Genomic DNA, 21,805 nt, shown 5'->3' with positions numbered 1-21,805 from the left:
AGCAGACACTGCAGATTCAGATGTTAGAGTGTTTCCATTTTAACCTCCTGTTTGTAGTTCATTACCCAGTTTCTTGAAAGTTGCACTTTTGAGAAGGAAATTTCTCATTTTTGGTTTTGGCTAGGTGATTTTCTGCTTGCTTGGGGTTTTTGTTTGTTTGTTTGTTTGTTTGGTGTGGTTTTATATTTGAACAAATGCAGTTCAGTTATTTGAACATGCAAAATGTTAAACATGCATATTTCCCTTAAATATGATTTTTTTTAGTTGATTTTTGAACCTGAAATGACAAAGGGGTTAACAGCTAAAATCCAGAAAGAAAACTGAGAATTCTTAACAAGAATAAGGGGCTTGGCTTGTCTTGGAGAGAAAATATTCTGGTTTCAACAAGACACATGAGCCCAAGCGAACTGAGTACTGACCACATGCAGCAGATTTTTCTGTTTGTGTTTTTGCTGAACTAAGAAAGGATGCACCCAAGGGAGAGATTAACAAACTGAGGCTACTCAGTTCACAATGTTTGTTGTCCATGTCACAGAGCAACAAAGAAAAAATGCCAGAAAGTCCAAATATTCTAAAACCCTATTGATTTTAACTTAATTCATGCTTCATGAGCCTAGAAAAAGATAAGCTGTGAGACTGAAAGACCAGAAATACTGAAAATACAGCTTCAGATGTGTGTACCATTTATTAAACACCAACCTTCCCCAGCATTTCCTTTTTTTTCTTTTCCTTCTTTTTTAAAAAACTATGAAGAACATAAACTTAGAAAGGGAAACACTCTAAAACTCAACATGCTTAGTTTTCTTGTCCTACCAGACTCACATAAACTATCTTTTTTAATAAGTCTTAACCTCTAGTGTTTAGGGGTCTTTCCCCCCCCCCCAAGATCAAGATTACTGTCTGTGGTTTTGCGATGTCAGTAATTACAACAATAAATCATTGTTCTGCTCCAGTGAGATGTTATGCCAGTACATATTACTGAGTCCTACGTCAGACATAAAAAACAACAACAAAACCAAAACCAACTGAAGGGTGGGATTTTCAAAAGCATTCAGCACTGGCCGAATTTTACACCCAATGAAGTAATTTAAAGCAAAAATAAAAAAAAACCCAAACAACCATAACATTCTCTTGTACCATATCATAACGAGGCAGCAGTAGGCTGAAGAAAAAGTCTAGCGATCAAGGTTCAAATGTTGGTATTCTCTTGTAAAAGTCAGTTGGCATGAAATACCAGTGGAAGATGAGCAGGGTACTGACCGCTGAGGGCAGACTGCACAACATCTCCAAGCGTCACCTCCCTAGCAGTATTGAGAACAGTCTTGTTTTTGCTCTCCTAGTGTGAGGGCACTCTGGAGAGATTACACAATAGCTGAAATGTTCTTGTGACATGAAACTGGGACCTGGAATGAGTATTTACCCCTTCTGATTTCATGTATTGAAGATGGCTGATGCAGCGTGCTTCACTATTAGAAAAAAAGACTTCTCTCTCATCCTAACATGTGAGTAAAATAGAAGGAAAGTTCACATGGAAAGCCTGCGGGGTCACACGTATGACTACGTAGTCCCACGAGGTAATGACAACATCTCCTCCAGAATCCAAATATTTTCAAGATATTCAAGAAAAAAACTGCTACAGAAATGTGCAAAACCTAGGTATGAAGACTATATTACACTTAGAAGAACCATGTTTCACTATAAACAGTTGTGTAATGAATCAGAAAATAAATCCAAAGATAATCTCATTCTTCAGCTTTTAGACAGTTGCAAAGCACACAGGCCTTTCTACTTGAGTTGTAGCTAGGAAAAAGCCATTAAAAAAGAATTGTAAAGAAATGTCTTGCATGCAGAAGATGGAGTCCAGTGTAATTTTGTTTGCAATTCTCGTAAGTATGGGGAGTAAATGAAATGCAGATCTGTAAATTCACGATCATTACAATGCTACAAAGTCTAAGGCACTCAAATCACCTTCAGATGTTGCTGCTGTTAAAATTAACAATAACAGGAGCACAGTTGCTAATGTTAGGATACCAGACTCAGGAGTCTAGTCTGTGAAAAAGGTTTGCCACTACAACAGTATAACTATTTTGGCATGAGCTTCTACTGGAGTTGCAACTTACCAGCAGAAAAAAAGTGCTTTTGTTGTTAGAGCTTATACCCTCCCCAAGCAAAATAGAATATACTGGCCAAAGCTTTATTTTTTTTTTCCCTGGTACAGCCATGTCTATACTAGGGCTTTTGCCAATACACACATGCAGCCAAAAATCACACCTCCAACTGACATTACTATACTGGCAAGTGTTTCTAGCACTGGCCTTAAAGCAGTTATTTGTTCAATCATTGCTTTCCACAATCACCCCTCACCCTAAAAATACTGTATTTCTTCACAGGTAGAAAGCTGGGGAAAAAAAAAATCTATCAGCTTAGGTCTTGTTCAGCTGTTTCTTATATTGGGCAAGGATTTTTCTTTTGCCTTCGCAAAAGTTGAATTCCCCCCCCTTACAAAAACAGAACAAAACATTCTTGGGGGGGGACCATGAATCTTTAACCCCATAGCAGAACAAACAAACAAAAGTTCAGGTCAGCCCTTGCTCATCTTACAACAGGGGCAGAGAGAGAGAGAAAGATCAGAATTTTCTCAATACTAGTGACTGCTGTTGCCATTCTCTACATACCAAAGTGAATGCAGTCTGTCAGCTTTAAAAGTGCTATTTCTGTTCCTATTGCTGCGTCTGGCTTCCCAGCTAAAGCAGATTCCTCCATAAACAAAAAGTTGAACAATTTTCACTCTCAAAGCTCACATGGAAAGTAGTACTTTCAAGGGGACACAATTAGTCCAAAACCAGGGGGTGAGGGGACAGAGGAAGGAGGAAAGAAACATTTTTTCACAAAACCTCGGGCTGCCCTCCATGAGAAGAGGAGGATTTTCATGTGACTTGTCTTGGTCTGAGATTACAGAAAACAACTATATGTTTTGAAGCACATTTGTTTTCAATAGTTGCAATATTTTTTTCAAAAAAAATTATCAAAACAATGGCTTTAAACATCGTATGGGAAAATGGAGCCTGAAGTGTTTCATTTTATTCTAAAGCAGCAGTACAATATTTTCTTAATATCCTCCACCTCTCCAAGCCATTTCCTGTGGTTTGTCTTAAAATTTACCCTCATCAGCCTAAACAGTAGTGTCAACTATGCGTGAAGAATCAACTTGCTTTTGGACTGAAAACAACTGTATCCTTTTAAAATGCCATGACTGCAGCATCACTAGAGAAGCCAAAACCTGTGTGGATCTAGAGACAGAACTTCCTTCTGCTTCTTCAGGTTGGTCTTTTTCCCAAGCTAAGGGTCAAATGAGTCATTTTGGGAAACACCATATTATTTCTGCCTGTGCTGCTTCTGTTCTGCACACATTCAAACATTAAGTAGAGACTTGAAGATATACAGGGGATTTGGCCTGATATTAAATTAAACAAAAATTTCCCTTGGAAACTGTCTAGCAGAGACTGCAGAAATTAGTCGCAATTGCACCTGGATGTGGAATACTGTAAGTTTTAGGGAAATTTCCATGTCATACACTGGTTTAATGAGCTACTGGCACATGTAACCTGCAAAACTCAGATGTGGATACAGATTCCAAGGTTTAGAAATATCCACATTTAGGGTTTTGGGTTGAGCTCCTCCCTAGTAAAAACCTCTTCACTTCTGAGCACATAATGATACTTTACAACTACAGAGCTCTGCTATGACTCTTCACAGGTCAGAAAAACCTGGACCTTTCATTGTGCAAGTAACTCCTAAGATTACCAAAGGAAAGTAAGCCCCACAGCCAGCCCATCTGACGCAAGGAGAGTGACATCCGGACGTGTTTGGAGTATCAACACCTCCAATCCAGCTTCATGCTGCCAGGAGCTTTTTCCTGTTTGGATTCTAATGTAAAGACACCTGGGATCAAACGCAAATGATCTCTTTCAATTTCATCCACGGTGATGTAAGTTAAGGACTGCTTGACAGCACCCAGAGGAGTCGGTGCACACAGCCTGCAGGTACTCAAGGCTACTCAGGTTCCCCCTACACTGTTACTTCAGCCCTGGGTTTCTCTCAAGTACTTGCTGCCAGCTGCACCAAACTGCATACAGAAGAACAATATGAAATAAACAGACATCATTAGAGAAGTGTTATTTTTGTTATTACAGAAAAGTTGAGAACTTTCACAATATCTTGAAACAGTGCTCAGAAATTACCTCTTCAGCTTGGCATCCGTTCCCCCTTCAGGAACAAAACAACCCCAGCAATTACAGGAAAAAGCCAAACTGATATAACTAAACCAAGAGAGCCTTTTATCTGTTCACCTCACAAGGTTTTTGTGTTTTTTGTTTTTTTTTTTTAAACTACTTCTTAAAGGCCTGGAAAACAGCATTAGGTGCTCTTTGCACGCAGAACATTTATGACCTTGTTCAACTTCTTCAATGTATTTCTTACTAATGCTTGCTGTATTAATAGACTGAGCCCAAGAAGTAGTAATATTGAGCTTTTTAATTGCTTTACACAATTAAATGTTAATGCTTCAATCATTAACAATAATGCTGAATACCATGCTTTGGAGCACAATATAAGCAATGTATTAAAAACAAATGGGTCACCAGGTTTCTACCTTTTAGTTTTTATAAGTAGTTCAGAATAAGAAGCCTAAAAATAAAGAGCATTTATTGTCACTGGAGAAAGTGCTCCAGTAAAGAGCAGCAAACAACTGGTAGCCACAGTTATAACCTCCACCCCTGTAGCCTTCACAGGGCCTTTGCTATTGCTGTCTATGTAAGCAGAGCAGAGCTGTGCGCTTCAGGGTGAGAGTTTTCTTGGAAATGTTTACTATAATGAGAGAATTTTCTGTTCTTTTTCTTTTAATCACAACACTGTCCAGTTCTGAGACCTGAATTGATCCAAAAAAAAAAATCCAGATGACATTTCAAGGAATTTAATAATAGATGCCTCATTGCACTGCCTGGGAGTGTGTTTCACATTATATTAAAATTATTGGCATCCAGTCATGTTATGGCAAAACTAGCTGACACCATGCTTGGTTACAGCTGTTGCCACAACAGTAGTTATTTGGCAAGTGATGTGAAAAAGGACAAAGTGCTATTGTGAGCTTACACCAAGCCTTTACACATTATGTCTCTAGTTCATAAAGAGGAAGGAAGAAAGGCCACCTTTTTTTCAGGGCAACCACATTATGATTCTAAGTGAAGGTGTTTGTCAAAAGAAGTCAAAACCATCTCAGATTGACAGGCTATGAAAACCACAGAAGGGGATGGAAAGGAAGCACAAGACTCCTGCAAGAAATGCAACTCAAACTTTGGGAAGGTAAGATGGGGTAAGCCGCAAAAAAGAAGGGCAAAGAGCTCTTGGAAAGCAAACTGTCCCTTTGTCCCCCAAAGGAGCAGCAGATCTCTGACTGCAACTTTGTGGGAAGCACCAAGAGTGGATCACTCTCTGAAGAAGGCCAGTTGTGTTCCCAAGGGACTGTCTGTCACAGGTTGGCTGCTCTTGAAAATCAGGTCTTCGTGAGTGTGGTGAGGAGACACATTACGTCTACTTTCTTTGTGAGTCCATCCACATTACAGAGAGAAAGGTTTTACCTTTGGCTAAAATACTTGCATCTCTTTTTTTTCTCCAGAAAGAAGCTGAAGAGCCTGCCTTACCACACAGATGGTTTCCCATTAAAATAATCAACAACAATGTTGGAACTCTGTTCCTTGAAAGGAGGTTTGTCTCAGTGCCCAAGTGAGCCAACAGAGGAAAAATCAGCTGCTACACATTAAGGAAAAAGTAACACATTTAAAATAAAAAACAAAACAAAAGGAAAGGAAAAAAAATTTTCATCCAGTATTTAATTGCAAAAATATGGTGGGACAGAAAGAGGACTCAAGAGAAACTCCAGGACTTCATGCATTTGAAGCAGCCATTTTGCAATGTACAACTGAAATGCTTCAACGCTGGTTGGTACAGAGAAGCATCCTCAATCTTTTAAATTAATTTACTGACTCTGATTGTTCTTTTTCCACAACACAATGCTACCCTAAGCCCCTCCTCCCATCTAGTCAAGCTCTAATCATGACCTAGCATTTGTTCTGATGTCCATGGTTTTGAGACCCATACTCTATATTGATCCAAAATGAAAAATTCAGGTGAGAGAAAACAGCCAAACAATTGACCTATATGAGTACTGACTGTTGTCTATGTGAAAAAGTCTGCACTTTCCAGAAAACTCAACCACCACGGAGTATCCAAGATGCAAAAGTGATTTCCTCTTCTAAGAATGAGATATCTCACATGTGTTTGCTTTTGCCAAAGGCTGATTTGAACGGTAGCCACAGGAACAGAATATGTACAAACTGGTCTTACTTACTATGTGACAATTTATAGAAAAGCAGGACTGGATTATTTTTTAAATTTCTTCTCACACTAGTTATTAGCACGTCACATGCAAGTAGTATAATCATAGCACTTGTTTACTTTTAAAATGTGGGAAGACACTAGAAAATATTTTTAAAAGATTTTTTCCCTTCCTTCCTCTTTATTCCCCACTTATTATTTAAATATTCTCCTGTAGTGGGGAATCGCACTACATGTACACGAAAACTGCAAAGTGAAACTGAATATAAACAGAAAGTGACTGATCTCATTTCACTGAGCAAGAGGGTTGAAGGCCAGAAAGGAAATAAATTGCTTTAGGGGTGGGATGTTAAGCAAATATTTAGACAATTTTCCAGTTTTTATCAAACATAAAATATAATCTAATAATCATCTAAGGAATGTTTTGAGAACATTTTCCCTTAAGTATTACTCAACATTTAGACATGGATGATCAAAAAGTAGAGACCCACTCCCACCAAGCATACAGCAGTATTTATCTCAAGCTCTCCCTAGCAGGAAAGATTACAAGGATTAGGTTTCAAGCTTGTGCAATTGCCTTTAGACAAACACAACAATGTGCAATAAACTGCTATTCCCCAGATGCCTTTAGAAAGAAAACCCTGCTAATGACAATTAAGACTGAAATAAAAGAAGAGCCAAATAAGTAACAACGCAGGACAAAGAGGCCCTCTTGAAAGACGCATTAGCAGCGAAGTCATCAAATCAGGAGGTGGTGGCTTTCCATGTGGGGAGGCATTCTCTGGGGCCATTTCTTGGCTTCCTCCTCACAAAGGAGTTCATTCCTTTAAATGGTGATTACATATTCTCAGGGTTTGGATCAAAGAAAGCAGGGTACAGTGGGTCTCAAACTAAAGTCAGTCTCAGAACTCAATAGTTCAGAGAGGAGGGCCAGGTTTAATAGTCCTCCCAACCAATCTCTATTATCCAGGTCAGCCCCAACAATATTTTCCTATGAAATCTGTATTTGGGTCAGTGGAGCAAGAGGACAAAACAGAAACTCTACTGTAAGTTAGTCTCTACATTTATAAAACAGAGCTTTTCTCTGGTATCTTGTGCACCTGCTCCTCCTCTCAGATTCAGAGAACAGGCATTTGGGCTCAAGCTTTTCCATTGATTTCAATGAACATAATTATAAGCATACAAAAATCACTACCTGAAACAGAGCATGACAGCATCTTTGCAGCACTGCCTTTTCTTTGGGTTCGTTCAACATTCCCTACCCCACCTATGTGTTTTCTGTTTACAGCGTGCATCTCTTGAGTCGAGGTCCCTATTTCCTTAGCTGACTGCTAAGCAGCTGGAACACTGCTAATATGGTTTATGTAGTTTATTATAAAACAATTCTACAAGGCTTAATATCGTACAGGTGTATCATATAATTCCAAATACCCCATCTTACTCCAAAGAGGACACCGGGAATTTACTAAGAAACAACTATTTGTGAACAATTCCTGTTTGAAGAATTATAAATGGTTCATCTCATTTGATCACTTAGATTCCTCAAAAAGGAATCATCTGACAGAACTGGCATGTGGGAGCTTAATTCTCCCACTGCTTGCTGGTAGAGCTTTAATAAATCATCAATAATTCAAAGATGACTGTTAAAATATGACCAACCAAGTGCACCAGCACAAGAGATGGTCTATAAAGAATACTCTTCATGAAGATGGTGCTCTACAGCATCGTTACCAGCTATCAGATTTAAACTTCATTTTACTCTAGCTTTCAACATGTACCTGCTACACAAACTGTCTAACAAACTCTCTTCTAACTTTACAGCTAAGAGCAGCATCATGTCAGTGGATGTTTCGGTAAAATGCAATTGAAATCCACATTTTTATTTTCTCCTTAATCAGAAGTTGAACAGCAAAATATTGGAATTTCAAAGGCTCAAAGTGTGGTTTTGGTCATCAAGTTACTACACATGAGATAGATAGAATTTTTATGCATTCCTAGATTACCTTCATGGCTTTACCCATCCATGTTCTGTAACAAACTGTTTCTTTTTATTTCCCCAGAGGAAAGAGGTGATGGTGCTAAAGGTAATTTTGGCCAGGGGAAGTAAGTGACTGTCTACCTTCACCCCTGAGTCTACACATCTCTCCTCCACACCTTCTTTGAATGCAGAAACGGCAGCGCTATGACAGTAAGTCATAAAACATTGCATTTGTAGGGATATATTTCTTCTGAGGAACCCTGAAGTACTTAACAAATGTTTGTAAGGTACTGATTGTTTGCAGGTTGACAGCAGCCAGCAATAATACATCTCAGTCCACCGCAAGCTGTAAGAACATCATTTCTGACAGAAGCAGTAAGGAGAGATTGATAAGGAAGAAGCAGTTGCCTGGGCTAGCACATCAAGTTTAACATTACTGCTCTTCTCTAAATACACTTAATCATTATGTCTCCAGGGATGCATTAATTCTATTTGTTGAACCAACCCAAATACTCTTTTCTGTCTGCAACACACCAAAAATGTCACCCAAGGAAAGATAAGCCTGTCACCTGTAGCCCTTAAAATTGTATTACCTGAAGAAGACAACAAAGAATTGATACATCCTCTTTCTCATATCTACATTCAGTAGTGAAGGAGATCAGGTACATACTTGGTAATGGACTGGTTATGGGAAATCGGATACTCCACATCCCTCTAGTCTAAATTCTTCCCATGCTTCTCTTTCACCCCTTTTAAATCCATTTAAGCCATGGCTCCAAATTAGGACAGGCACTGCTACCAGTTAGTCCATCATTCACAAACTCTCATCAGGTTGTCATGCGAGGACCATGCATAGATTAATTAAGGGCATTTGCCCTTGGAATGCTTTGCTGAGATATGGAATATTATCCTCATTTTAGAGATGCACAGAAACAGATGTGTCCACAGTTACCCAAGATACACTCAGGACAAAGCTAGGAGTCAAACATCAGTAGTCAAGTTTCTGATTGTTTTTCCTGGATTGGGATGGGGAAAAAAAAATCTCAACACCTTTGTAAGATTAGAAATAAGTTAGTTACACAATATGTCAAAATCAGAAGGCAATACATCATGAAGCATATGGAAACATGCCAATGCTTAATATTCAACTTACATAAAATACAGATATGAAAAGACTGTAAAAGGGACACGTATAGCTGAGTCTTATTTTATTTTAAATATTTTAACCATGAAAATATTGTATATTTTGAAAGCATATATAATGTATATATTCAGTACCTCTGAGTATAACTTTATTACGTAGGAACAGCTCATAAAATGAGATGTTTTCTTCTCTTCACTCACACACTTGAAAATACTTTATCTCTAGACTTTGTGCCAGCATAAAAAAGCCCTAGTGAAAAAATCTTCTCTCCTCCCACCCCAAGAATAAAAAAAAAGAATAATATAATTAGCTTGCCTTTGAAATAGATTTAAAGACTTAGAAAGCTATGTCCTCATGTTTGTAACACTAAATGGAAAGTGAACACGCTTCTTTTTAGTACACAGACTTTGTTACTGAGTATATATTCAGTACCTCTGAGTATAACTGTATTATGTAGGAACAGAAACCAAAATGAAAATCTCCTATGTATTAATATTTTGCTGCTAGTTTTTTATACAAGTGCATACAACAAGAAATGACCAGGATCTCACCCTGACAGACACTCTGCTGCTTTAAAAGACGATCTCAAACTGAGCTAAAGAGCTGGCATTCACAGAGCTCCGCCTTTATTAGCAGACCCATCGCTGCTGAGCAGCTGTGCTGTTAAGCTCAAGACTACTCCGCCAGCCTTGCTGACCTGCAAACTCACTCTTAGCCATACCACTTCCACAAGTCCTTTCCCTCCGCTGCCTACTGGCAATGCCAGTCAAGCCTTCACCCAGTGATAAACCCAATTATATTTCCTCATAAAACACAATGAGAAATGAGACTGAGTCCTCCAATAAATACCTGTGCTGGTTTTAGCTGGGGTAGAGTTAATTTTCTTCACGGTAGCTAGTATGGGGCTATGCTTTGGATTTGTGCTGGAAACAGTGTTGATAATACAGGGATGTTTTAGTTCCTGCTGAGCAGTGCTGACACAGAGTCAAGGCCTTGTCTGCTTCTCACACCACCCCACCAGCGAGCAGGCTGGGGGTGCACAAGAAGTTGGGAGGGGACACGGCTGGGACAGCTGACCCCAACTGACCAAAGGGATATTCCACACCATATGACGTCATGCTCAGCATATAAAGCTGGGGGAAGAAGAATGAAGGGCGGGATGTTCAGAGTTACGGTGTTTGTCTTCCCAAGTAACCGTTATGCATGATGGAGCCCTGCTTTCCTGGAGATGGCTGAACACCTGCCTGCCGATGGGACATAGCGAATGAATTCCTTGTTTTGCTTTGCTTGCGTGCGTGGCTTTTGCTTTACCTATTAAACTGTCTTTATCTCAACCCATGAGTTTTCTCACTTTTACCCTTCCGATTCTCTCCCCCACCCCACCGGGGGAGAGTGAGCGAGTGGCTGTGTGGTGCTTACTTGCCGACTGGGGTTAAACCACGACAATACCTTAAGTTCTAGGCATCTTAAGCACAAGCTGTGAAGTAAAACACTAAAATGAACATTACTGTTTTAATACAGGATTGTATGATCTTCCATCTCCTTAAAAATGTGCTAGCAAACAAGATTTTATTTATCAATGAATTTTTAACGTATTTTGGTGGCTATTTTTTGGTGCTCACCAAGGATACTTTGGGGAAATGGAAATCTCAAGCAATTTCCTTTGTTTCTAGCACAAATACACGCATTCACCGCTAGCCCTTGAAAAAGATTGGGTTTTGCTGTTGCTGTTTGTCTTATTCTGTTTAAGCATTGCTGAAAATAAAATTAAATGGACTGTGAGAGCAGGCAACTTCTTGTCTCCAAAGTTTTGAAATCACTGAACTTTCTCATATTTAATAAATCAGACTGACTCCTATAAATTTTGTCCAGGAAAATAAAATGGTCTTTATATTCCAAAGATGTCTTCACAAAAGTCTGCAGTACTGGATTTTCTGATGCCGAGTGATTATGAAACCCCCTTTTGTTCTCAGAACTTCATGATGTATATCTATAACTCTTTCTTGTTTGTGAAGATAAGACCAGCCTTGTCTCTCTAAATGCCATTTCAAAGGAAGATTCACAGTTGTTTGACTTTTGATCTGTGTGGCAACTAGCTCGACCACCTGCACTGGGTTCGAGCAGTTACTGAGCTTGCTTTGTACCATCTTATGAACACAGCAAGCCTTTTAAACCAGAAAGAGCTGATGTGTGAATACACCAATTTACAATGTAAATACAGGGTCCAACAATATGGGCATCTTTAATGACCAAATGTGTAAAGTGCATATATTGTTTACTGATTATATCATTAAATAAAACAGATGGCTCATATTCTCCATCCACCTACAGTGGATTAAAACACAATGGTGTAATAGTCTGGTAAACTGGTAATGTGAAACATTGCTTTGTACTGGTGTAGTAGTATAAATAGCTGTTCACAAATGAGGTACAAAGCCCCACTGCCACTAAGAATAATTAGCTTAAGGCTGTACTGAAAGAATGCTACCTTCACGATCAACACATGTGTGCCATTCACACTGAAAACTGCAGTTGAAAAAATATAGTGGTGACAGAAAGCAGCAAGGAAGTTTTTCTGCATGGATAAAGTAGACCATATGCTTTCCAACATCTAGGCAAGACCAGGCACACTTAGAACCATGTTTCTCAAACAATTCTCTATTTAAATACATTATTTGCAGCCACGATAAGAAAGCGATAGAAACATGCAAGTGCTTTTTTTTTTTGCTTGCACAAGTATTTGTATCAGGAGGAAGGCAGGGAGTTGGTGTAAAAATAATTTTAAGATGCAATTTTTATTCAAGAAGGAAAATTATCTGTTACTGTTGCAATCTTAAACTATCAGCAGATCTACTAAATAAGACAAGATGAAGATTTTGCTCTAACTAGCAAGTGTTACAAAAACCTTCTGGGTTACAGCTTAGTTAATATAGCAAAGTCCAAGCTAAACAAAAGCTCTTAGGTAACAAATGCTACACAGTGAGATCCTGCAAGCTAAGCCATGTTAACAATCATGGAAAAACGTTAGTATTTACAGAAGGCATATAGGTCAGTGAAAAACTCTTCTGCTATGTTTTTAAACTGGAGAGCACTAATAGCACTTATAATTCTAATAAATCGTAGCTCCTGACTATTCAAATTCATTGACAAATTTTTCAAGTCTTCAAAAAAAACAAATTAATGAACTGATTTTAAAATATGATTTTAAAATCGGAGTTATAATCCTGATTCTAAGACTGAAGGAGCATTAGCACTGAAAAGGTTGCAAGAGTCTTTCCCTTGTTCATATTATTCTAGATATTTCTGAAACAATTTCAATGATTTTCAGTGAATTACTTTAGAGCTACACAAATGTTGTAGAGAACATAAATCTCAGTGTTTACGGGAAAATTGTTTTGCTCTGTCTTTCCCATTTTGCTCAATTCCCACACTGACTTTTCTTTGCCTTCTTGATTAGGTTCAAATCTTCCATATTAGTTAAAGAGCCAGCCAAAATTAGCAAATTTTCATCCTTCCTATCACCAAGTAGACTAAACAATCTCTCATTGTAAGACCACACTTTCTCATTCATGACTTTGTTATTCTTCAGACAGATGCTCAGCAGGTTAGCGATGTGTGAACATTTCTTCTGCAGAGTTTTAAAGGTCCAATACAACATAATTACATGCTACACAAGGATATAAATTCTCAGTTTTGGTCTTGTCCCACAGCAGCACTAATTTATCTGAAAAAACCTCTAAGTGATCTTGGTTTTCCTTAGCTGTTGATTTCTCACAGTCATCATTTATGGCCTTCTTTGTAAAACTACAACAACAACAACCCCCCCCCACACAAACAAACTTTGCTCAAACCAAAAGAGATCCTCATTCAATATTAGGGCTACAGACAAGCAAACTATTCACATAAGTATGACTTACAAGTTCAGGTCCTGGATTTTGTGGTAGAACTTGAGCGACTGACTTGAACAAAAATTGTACTCAGTAAATCCCAAGTTTTCCTTTGTTCCAGTTGTTGGTCACTTAATCTCTTATGTCTCTTGAGCACAGCCGAAACTCTGACCTGCTACTATGAGCTAGACTGAAAATGATCTAATCTAAAAGATTAGCTAATAAGGACAAGATTCTGATATCACAGCAGTTTTAAATCAGTTTGATGACTTCATTGTTTTCTTAAAGATAAATTCCTTGGTGTGTGATCAGAATCGTGCTGGAAAGCTGAATTAATTTTGCTTTTATTAAAAGCCGACAATTTCAATCAAGTGTGGCAAGAAACGTGCCAAGTGCTACTGGAAATCATACTCAGAACACACAAAAGAGCTTCTTTACCTAATAAAGATTAACAAAGCTTCCTGCAGAGACCTGACAGAAGACTAGGCAAAACAATTCCCATTCCAACCATTTGTTTCCAAATACTAGGTCTGTCCAAAGTGCTGGTGTGTCTCTGGGCAAGGGTGGGAGAAACTAAAATTAAAGAAATTAAAGAAGTTAACAATTCTGATGTTAGTTTGACAACATTACTGCCTTTTTCTTAAAACCTTTAGAAGTGCCACAAAAAAGTTAAATCTCTGTATTTTGTTGGTCTTGTTTGAGTTTCAAATGTTACTTTTAGTCAGCTTAGCATACAGTCTAGTTTTAATCCAGATATGCAACCTCATGAGAATGATTTAATTTTGGTGTCTCTATTTGCAAAGCTCAGTGACACCTACGCATGAATCATAGAATCATTAAGGTTGGAAAAGACCTCTAAGATCATCGAGTCCAACCATCAACCCAATGAAGCTACTGTTTGGAAGTAGCTTGGAAGCTGAGCTTCCAGGATTTGCCTATTAGAACACTATCCAATTCTTCCATTTTTACATTCCTGAATCCCATCAAAAAGCTTGGCTTGATGAAAACTGGAAACTATAATTTAATTCTGTACACTATCATTTACGCCCTCTAATTCTTGAAAAGTTCAGCAGAAATTTATTTTCACAGCAGAAGTCACAGGCCATGACAGAGGACAGAAATCTCCTCAAATGCACCAGCACATAAAAGCTCTCTGTCTACCCAGGAAGAAAGATTTGGGCTAAACATTAAGGAAAACTTGGAACAGTTTGACTGAAGAGATGGGGAATGTTCATCAGTGCAGAGCAGGCCAGACGAATATCTGCCAGGACTGAAACAGGGACAGTCAATCCTGCCTTAACACAAAGGGATGAACTTTTCTGTGATCACTTCCAAGATGATTCTATTTCTTTTTTGGCAAATTTGTGGATTAAAATTAAATGATCCATGTAGCAAGATATCATGCAGATCTGTGATCAGAAAACATTACATTTAGGAATTTATGGCTCAAACACTCCGTAGTAAATGGAACGTGTAAAATTTGGTACATATTGTTCTGTGGCAGTTATATTGTGAATGGTGTCAAGAACAACAGGATCCTTAATTTACTATTAGCCTTAAGGAGTTTGACTTCATTGATTTCTGAAGAGCTGTCTCCAATTATTTCAGCAATTACCAATGCCAGCTTTTGCTAACAGGTTCCCTGCTTCACATATACGATCTCACCACATTCAAAATATTTTCACTACGTTCACTATTCCTGAATATCATGTCAGAGAGAACTCATCCAACTGGAAACTACTTGTAACTACTGCAAGAAAGTACTGCACTGATTATGCTGACATAAGACATGCCTTCTCACGAAAGCATGTCATGGGACATCTATTGTGGTTCAGACATGAACTGACTATGAAATGCCTTTTGCTTCACTCATGACACTGTGAACCTTTTTAGGCTCTAGCTGCTTAATGGTAGTCAACATATCTCAATACAGAGAACAATCACAATGCGTTACATGATATTTAACCTATTACAATGCTTTAATTTCTTGGTATATGCAGTCTAGGACTAGCTTGGATAATTATCCATTGGGACCCTGCTTTCCTGCAGAAACACAACTGTGCTTTAGATAATGTTCTTTCCAGCTGTTCAGCTGGACACAAGTAGATGGAAGGGAGGCAAATGAGATAGTAATTCCAGATGATAGAAAAGAGGGAATGGAGAGGACAGAACAAAGGCCATTGAACATTTAAAAAAGGAATGAAAAAAGAGAATTAGAAATATTGTCTGAAGAATGCTGAGCGCCCTGCTCATAATGGATGTAGTGTAGGCAGCTTGACACATGGATAAAGCTTTCCAACAATCAGAAAAATAAAACAATCCTACAATATAAATGCTTCTATCTCAGTGAATGAAGGACATATCCTTCTAAGATTTTGCCTAGGTGCAAGGAGATTAAAACACTGACTTATTTTATCCTACGCACTTAAGTTATTAAAATGTAAAGATCAATCATGACGCTCCTTTTTTTTTTCCAGGTTTAAAGTAAACTTGACTCTGTATCACTTAGGCTGTTGGAGCTGAAGGTTTGCAAAGGCTAAGGTGGCATTAAACTAATCATAGCTACATGCTTGCAATGTTGAAATTGGTCCCATTCTATGAGGCATTCAGTACCGTCAGTACATGCCTTGGAGTTCTCCATGTACACTGCTTGCTGTAGCTATGGTGGTTATGCAGCAGCTCAAAAGACTTCTGCAGCTTCTGTGATGCATGAACTGAAAAGTATTTCTAACATTGAATGAAAGTGGAGTAAGATTTTTCAAAAGCATTTTGGAAACAATATACAGAACACTGTCCAAGAAAGATGAGCATGGTTTATAAAATGGCTCTCAACTGATTATTAAAAATAAAAAATGCATCTTACATACATCAGATTACGTCATACCTAAATTGAGAACAGGGAACCCACAGTGTCCCATACTATTTTAAAATTCTTGCTGTTCAGACCTAGAGGTACATTTCCTGTTTTTTGGTTGGACTCCCAGTGATGAAGAATGCTTATCCTTGGGAATTTTGCTGACATTACATTTACATTTTCCAGATGTTTTGTCCATCACTTCAACAAAGAAACAAGGTTTCTTTTTAAAGTCGGAGACAAAGTGAGGAACAACCAGGTACTAATTAATGCCAAGGTTTAATCTGGAATAACAAGCCGTACGTTCCTTATCCAAAAACTATCTTGTGATTAACAGCACCACAAAGCTTATCACTTTCCTTCTGAAAAGATTCAACTCTTCATAATTGATAAAGATTAGTTGCATATTAAAACACAAACATGTACAATAATATAAGGATCAAGTAACTATATTAAATGCTTAAAGTCAGAAAATTTTAAAAAAATGTTCTTGTACTGACAGTAACAAGCACTAAAATACCCTATGTGTATTTTATGGTTTCCATTTAACAACAGAAATATTAAGGACAGGGTTTGCTCTGTAATCGGCCTTGAGCAAGGAGCACAATAAAAGCTGTGTTGCCCCAAGAGATGACCTGGAATCATTCTGCCACTCACTCCCCTCTTATTCAGTCTCCCTCAAGTTAAAGGAATTGCTCCTCTGGTTTAAGTTAACCATATGCTTAAATATGTTCCTGAATCAAGGTCTAAATTACTGAAGTAAACAGCTGTGGCTGTAAATATTCAACATGGAGCAGACATGTTGCTAAAGGATTTGCCGTTTCAATCATTTTTTGGTGTAGAAATACATCTTGAAGTAAAAATAGATATATATGTACCAAAAAGTTGCTGAAAAAATGTCTACTCAAACTTCTTTTGGCTTGAGACCAAATATGCAAAGTTCCTGCTGGAAAGAGGAATTCCTCTATTAGCATGAAAACAAGGCAAATCTAACTGGATATTAAACTTCACTCAGTGTCTGCGATATAAAGACCTTCCTCCAGAAAACTGCAGACTCAACAGTCATGGCCTAGTATGACTGATAGTGAGTGAGGCTTTAGCTCAGAAGAAAATCTTTTTTGTTATGGACTTTTGGGGATGGAAACAGAGATTGGTAGGGAAATAGGGGAAAAGACAGTGATAACACTCACTGTTGGTTTTGGTTTGCCTCAACAGGGACATGACTGTCTCTGCTGCTATTCTTCTGCACATGGAAATGTGGGCTTTGTAGTCAAGAGAGAAGGTAGAACAGACATAATTAACTTCACATCTCTAGGAGTGTGAGAAAGCAAATAAAAATAATTCTTGTGCATCCACTGCTGAATTGCCACCCAACCAGGTCCATGGGTGGAGGCAGAGCACTCCACACCCTTTTTAGAGAATTGCCCTACACTGAATGTCATCTCAGCCTAATGACCGCAGGGGCCCCTTCAGAACTGCTGAAGTTGTTTGAGAACTGCTAGGAACGACTGCAATCCAGGCCCAAACTCTGAAGGCCAATTCTAAAACACTTACGTTTTTCTGCTTAGGACCAAGGGCAATGGACACAGGTTGGATGCTGGGAAATTTCAACTAGATACCTGGAAAAATTGCTTATTTCAACTGCTACCAGAACAGATTGCTTAGAGAGGCATTGGTATCTCCAGCTTTGGATGTGTTCGAAACTTGACTGGGGAAGTCTCTGAGCAACCTTCTCTAATTAGACTTGCTTTGAGCAGTGGGTTGGACCAGATGACCTCTAGAGGTCTCTTCCAACCTAAATTGTCCTATGATTCTACGAAATGTTGACAAATAACTGTAAGCTCTGGACTGTCCTGGAGTTCAAAAGTACAAGGAAGTTTGACTAGAAGTGATGCAGAAAGCGGGACTACCAGAATTTTCCTGGAAAGAAGAGTGAAGAAGCTTGACTACAACTAGCATGGAGGGGGAGGCATTCCCTGTTTCTGATTGTATTCATACTGGTCATGCAGCTGTTGGCAAGTCATATAACTTATCACCTGAGAGCTGAACACTTACTGCTTCATTTCCATCAGCTGGAGCTAGTGTCTCTGTCCTGTTGGAAATCAAATTTTAAAAATCTCTTTTATAAGAGCAGATGTGTTCGTGAGCTTCTCAAAGCATCATTCATAACAACTCAGAAAATTGAAATCTGAAGATTAAAAGAGAACTTTTGGCATAAAAATTTCCTGGTGAACCAGACAGAATAAAACTTTGTTCTGGAGGGTAGTAGCTATTTTTCCAAAATATTTTTCTGCAATTTGGTGGGGGGTAGATAGAATAAATCTGTTAATTGGATAAAGATTCAAATCTACTGAAATTTTTATCTGGTTACTTTTAGGTTTGTTTGTTTCCCACTGGGCCATGTGTGGCTTAAAGACTGTCCAAATTCTCTTCTTAAAAGCTTTTCTAGGCTATTGGCTTAGGATATGGGCAAAAGACTGAAGATCTTTCAGAACATATTCTTTTCTGCTTCTTTCTAACACACTGTGTGTTCCCCAGCTCACAATGGGGTAGAGGCCAAGGGATAGATATCTGAGATGGCAATATCACAGATGACCACCAAAGATGCCATTTTCTTATGTTAAAACCTATTATTTGAAAATTCTGTAACTGAAACGACACTGAGCTTCTGTTATAGCCTCACAGTTTTAAAGAGGAGTCATAAAATGTCAGGATGTCCAAAGCTATAGATACATGTAAAAGGAAATGGTTAATGTTTTGACATTATCAACATGCCGATACTGTCCTAGTAATGCAATGCCGTAAGTGGAATATACTAGTTTAGCGGAATCTCAGTAGGTTTATTTACAGAAAAAAAAAAAGAATATTATGAATGTATAGGTCATTTCAAAGTGAGAATATTTAAAAGCATTATTACAAAAATTTCCTTACCCAAATACCCCAAACACTGGGAGATAACAAATTCCAATACATAAGGCTGGCTACTTTAAGTTGCTAGAGCAGCAAACTGGGATAGGAAGACGTGACCTTATTATGCCACTGATTTCCTTAGTGAGCTATGGCAACCTACAAAACCTGTCCCTGCTTTTATTCCCCATCTCCAGAACACTTTATGCACAAATACACGGCCAGGGAATTTAGGTCATACGAAGGGAGTAATTTAGCCCTCTAGCTATCTAAATATCTAATCTCTTAATATATTTGGCCAGACTCAGAAGAGATGCTGCTTTACCTTTCCCAGACGGTAAAAACAGAAACAGTTAGGCATTAATTTGATGCACAGGGTGTTAGGCTGGCATACGACTTGAAGCCTATCAGCAAATACATATTGTGGGAGCAGCAACTAAGTTGAACAATGTTCAGTTTAACATTACCTTTTCTGTATAATAATGATGTGAAGAATAGTCCTCCAGCATTTTTCTTTATTGGTTCCAGTAATTAAGTGAAACATTGTGTGGTATGTACTGAAGTATGCAGAAACTGCCAACCTGTGCTAATTATTTTTCTTACAGTTGTATTTATCTAATATGTGCTGATTTCTTGGGGTCTGTATTTTATGATTATTCTCATGACTTAACAACATTGGGATGATGCTAGACCCTTCTACCCAACAGTCACAAACAAATTAAATTCACCGTAGGTCTCTCTGTTACGGGGTTTTAAATAACATCCTGAGAATCTTCTACTGCAAGTTGCATCTATGCTGAGGCATTTCTTTTGGCACATTTACCTGAACTGAGCTTAAATCCTAACCTGCCTTTCATCCAGACAGGTGACTCAGCTCAGCATTTTTGTTAAAGTTAAAGGAAATCCAGTGCCTTTCTGACACACAGAAACATGCCATCTTGGTGTTCGACTACATGATCCTTTTGTCTGAAAAGAAGAGCCCAAGTATATTTCAGAAAGATCATATTTTTCATTTGGCTTATGGAACATTCATAAACTAGGACTCCTAACTGTGATTCCCAAACACAAAACAAAGTCAAAGGTTACAGCATATGTTTTTGTTTCAGCTTCTCCAAATTACTTGCAAATGTATTCAAACACAATATGAGGAGATACTTTATTTTATTGAAAATAACAGACTACAGGGTGCTGCAAAAAAGGCTGAGGTACCTCAAGCATAAACATGGAAAGAATACATTGGTTTAGAAACCCATAAATCCTTATTTGAATCTGCCAACCTGAAAGCCAAGTATAGCCCGAAAAAACTATTTTTCCTAAATGCTATGTCTGATTAAGCCATACTATTAAATGACAGCTGAACTTTAACATTAATATGATATTATTTAAATAACTGCATGATTTTTTTTTTTACACTAAAATGATGAATGATTTTTGGACAGCTCAATTGACATAAAGCAAGAAACCCCTTTAATGAGATTTGACAAAATGGAGACATATGCAGAATATTCGTTACAGCTCATGTCGCAGAGCCCTTCCTGGGGAGACTTGGGTTTGGTTGTGTCTTTTCTTTCATTCATTTTTTTTATAGTTTATTTTGATTGTCTACAGGCACTGAACCATCCCTTTCAATTGCCACTTCCTTTCTCCATGGATTTTGAATTTAGCTGGTGTCATTTACATATTACTCTTAATCAGAGAATTTTATATGTTACAGTTTGGAGTTGGAATTGTAAGAAATCTGTGGAATGAAGGCATGAGGTTCAGTCATTTCAACCTTTGTCAACTGGATATACAAGGAATTAACAAAGATATTTTTCTGAGGAGACTTATGAACAGAGAAAGCTTGCACTAAAGAACAACTTCTTAAATTCTGGTATTGGTATTTTCCCAGACAAGTGACAAATTAACAACTCCGCTAAAACTTTCTCTTCTTTTTTTCCTTTTTTTAATAAGCAAATTGCATTAAGGAAATATGCAACATAAAAGCCCATGCAAGGGTAGTTTCATACCGAACACTTCAGAGGATGCTCTAAACTCCTTGAAAACCATGTTTTCATAGCACCCGGCACCACCTATTAGAGGGATGCTTTTGTTCTTCAGGAAGCTGAATATATACAGAAATATGGACGTCACAGAGAAGCTCAGGTGCTGTTTCACTGGATAAAGAACAGATATCCAGAGATGCCACTAATTCAGAAAGTCTGTCTGGGAAGTTACCGACGTAAATTTAAGGTGGCTAGTAATTACTGGATAACTCCCTCCCTGGGGTCCCACATAGATTTTTAGGATGTTGCAAATTTTTCCTTTCTGTATCACCTCGCTTTGATCCCAGGGACAATTTTCATAACACTGAAAGCACGGAAGAAACATGCTAAAACCACAAGGTTTGACAATGTGTCTGCCTCATCTATTCAGGCAGAATTGATCATCTTAACCTTTTCTCTGTGTGCAAATTTACACTGCCCCAAAACATTTACAAACTTTCTCACATAAAATCTAACAGGTAAAAAACCCTGAAAACACCGAAACCACTCAAGAATAAGGAACCTTTAAAGGTCCCTTCCAACCCACACTATTCTGATTCTGTGTGATTCTGTGAACACAGGAAATCATCATCAAAAAGCTTAATTTCACATACAACC

The 21,805-nt window shown here is 38.1% G+C and overlaps 1 protein-coding gene across 1 annotated transcript in view; it reads right to left on the bottom strand.

Moving 5' to 3' along the window:
- The window catches only part of VTI1A (vesicle transport through interaction with t-SNAREs 1A), a 282,249-nt gene that overhangs the window by 90,138 nt on the left and 170,306 nt on the right, over positions 1–21,805 (bottom strand). The window lies entirely within an intron of this gene.

The sequence above is a fragment of the Aptenodytes forsteri genome, unplaced genomic scaffold (genome assembly GCF_000699145.1).
Source record: "Aptenodytes forsteri isolate BGI_AS27 unplaced genomic scaffold, ASM69914v1 Scaffold15, whole genome shotgun sequence".
NCBI lineage: Eukaryota > Metazoa > Chordata > Aves > Sphenisciformes > Spheniscidae > Aptenodytes > Aptenodytes forsteri.
The sequence above is the reverse complement of the archived record's forward strand: the minus strand, read 5'-3'. Positions and strand labels throughout refer to the sequence as shown.